We start from the raw sequence: 2722 nt of genomic DNA, 5'->3' as shown, positions 1-2722 counted from the left end.
GCGGAAGGGCTGTTGTATTCCGTCCGCCACGGTCGCTCCGGAAGAGTAATGGCGGTCGAAAGCAACCACACAACAAAGCTTCCAAGTGTGGCCATAAATCCAATGGCAGCTGGTGACATGTGAAAGTGTTGAGGCGTAAAAATATTGTCATACTGCACCGCAGCGAGCAAGCGTAGCGAGCACGCCTAACAACCTAAAGGGGGATGGGGGGGGATTTCCCCCGAGAAAAATTTGAAAAAAGAGTGGCCAAATGGTGAATTGTCAAGCAAATTTGAGAAAGCAAGAAGGATATCAAAGTACTTCTACAACATGCGGGCAAAATGATCTTCAGATAATAACCTTTATGATGCAGGAAAACAACCACCGTCATTGCTACCATAAAGATATTTTTCTGACATTTAACCCATTCGCTGCGGGGCCAATTCCCCCGCTGTACAGGGGGAGGGGGAACGCGCACAGCGCCCCGGGTCTCAGGACGAGCACAGCTCGTCCTGATCCATGTTTCTCGTGTGCTATGATGAGCTGAGCTCGTCATGACCACGCCCCTTCCTTAGAACGCCCAGCACAGCAGGGGAATTAGCCCCGCGTGTGAGTGTTCTAACGGTCATGACGAGCTCAGCTCGTCATGAGCACACGAGAACTGTGGCTCATGACGAGCTGAGCTTGTCATGAGCGTGGGAGGAGTTAACTGTGATCAAGCTTGCCAAAATATAATTACTTGTTTCCAAAATGTATATTAAGATAATAATTGTTTATAAAGCGCCTTGTTGGTTCTGTAAATAAAAACAGGTTTTGTTTCTGTGAACCTGAGAAGGAACCTTACTCTGTGTCAGCGGAAGAGTGACTTCCTAATCCTACCCTTATATTTTCATCACATATGTCTTTGGTGCTTCCAGAACTAGCTTCAATCCATTAATTGACCTAGCAATGCCCGCTGAGCACTAGAACTCTCTGCATAGGCCCCCTCTCTAGCTTAGATTCAGGGTAACACATGCAACCCTGTTTATTCCCAAGCATGGATGGCAGCAAATAGAACTGAATGTGCAACAGGATGTAACAGCACTTGTAATGGTTCAGGGACAAGACACTTATGAATGTGTATTGTTTATCCCCATGTTTTTTGAGATCAGCCTGATGTGCGTGCCTAGCAGCATTGTTGGCAGTGTGCTGTTTAACTGTTTTGTGCACTTTTATGGAGGATACAGATGTGTCTATTGTGTGTTTTTCCCTTATGTGCTGTGTGTGTACTTGTTACATGCGAGTTGCCTTTTGTGTTATCACAGCTAGAAGTTTGTTGTCCACCCCCAAACATGCCTGTAGTGTTTCCTGTGTAGTTCTGCATGTCTGTTGCCAGGTTGGTGTGCGTGAACTAGACAGTACCAGAGCTCTGGGCAGGTCTGAGCCTGAAAATATAGATATAACTCACTGAAAAGGAAGAAACGAAACCAGCACATCACAGGAGGGAGGGGAATCTGCACATCTATCCGTGCAGACACAGGTGTGCCAGGCTGCGACATCTGATAAAATAGAGGGACGGGTCCGCACACAGCTCAGCCAGGACGCCCCAGTAACCACCTGCTACTCCAGTACTGAGGCTCAACTATATGCATTCTCTGGTTTTCCACTGCTGTTCCCTACATAAAGCCAGTCAAACTAGCTCAATCCAGAAATGCAGCGCCTCGTCCTATTTCCGTATCTGACCCCTCACACGGCTGACAATGCACCTCAGTTCTGTGTAACAGCGTCCCTTTGATTCGTTCCTCCACTGAGGATCGGCAGTACTCCCACTATTCCACTGTAAATATCTGGAATTTATTAAATCCACTATTGCTATGCGGCGCTGTATCAAAAATGGAAAGTAAACAAGTACATTTACAACACAGAGCTGTGCCAGCACATGTCACCCATAACCTTTGGCACTCCATTATTCCATAAGAATACCATTCTGTATTTACCCCCTGGCCCCCCCTATCCTGTCCTGCACCGACCTCACTCTGCTGTTCAAGTCACACCATGGACACACAGGTACGCCGATGCACCTTGTTGGCATATCTAAATGTAGATATGTGTGTGTCATATATTGCTCCGGACACCTTTGCGCTGCAGTTCCATCATTCCAGCCTGGCTGGAATAGCTCCTCCGAGCGCCACTACCAAGAGGTTATGAAAAAGCTTGTTTTAAATATAACAAACACTGTCATCTCATTTTAGCCATGGTGAACAACTAACTGCGGGGCTGCTGTTCATCATGACTGCAAATATTTATTTTAAAAGTGCTATGACGCAGCGGGCACTAATGCGCTTAATGGGTTGGGTGTAAGGCAACAGAGAAAGGGAAACAACCATCTGCATGACCAGAACCTGCACTCCGCGGCTCTTGTGCCATGCGTGCCACCCACGTTCCCAGAGCACAGATTGTGGGGAGAAGCCTGTCTGTAGCAAAACACCGACAACCTTGAATATTTGCACCGAGAAGACGAACGGAGCTGCCTCTGGAAACCTACTGCTCCCCACTCAGTGATACTTATTTTAACGGTCATGGAAGGATGAAAAGTGGAGTTGGCAGGCATCCCGACTGCGTATCCAGCTCAGTTCAAATAACTTATAACTTGAGGCCTGGTTCGCAAAAATACACTTTTCTGTAGAATGTTGTATTAGTGCGCAAACTTTTAGCGCGTGCAATATTAATTACATAATAACTAAGAAGCATCCACATTCGATAG

The sequence above is a fragment of the Lissotriton helveticus genome, chromosome 1_2, assembly GCF_964261635.1.
Source record: "Lissotriton helveticus chromosome 1_2, aLisHel1.1, whole genome shotgun sequence".
In the NCBI taxonomy this organism is placed as follows: domain Eukaryota; kingdom Metazoa; phylum Chordata; class Amphibia; order Caudata; family Salamandridae; genus Lissotriton; species Lissotriton helveticus.
The sequence above is the reverse complement of the archived record's forward strand: the minus strand, read 5'-3'. Positions refer to the sequence as shown.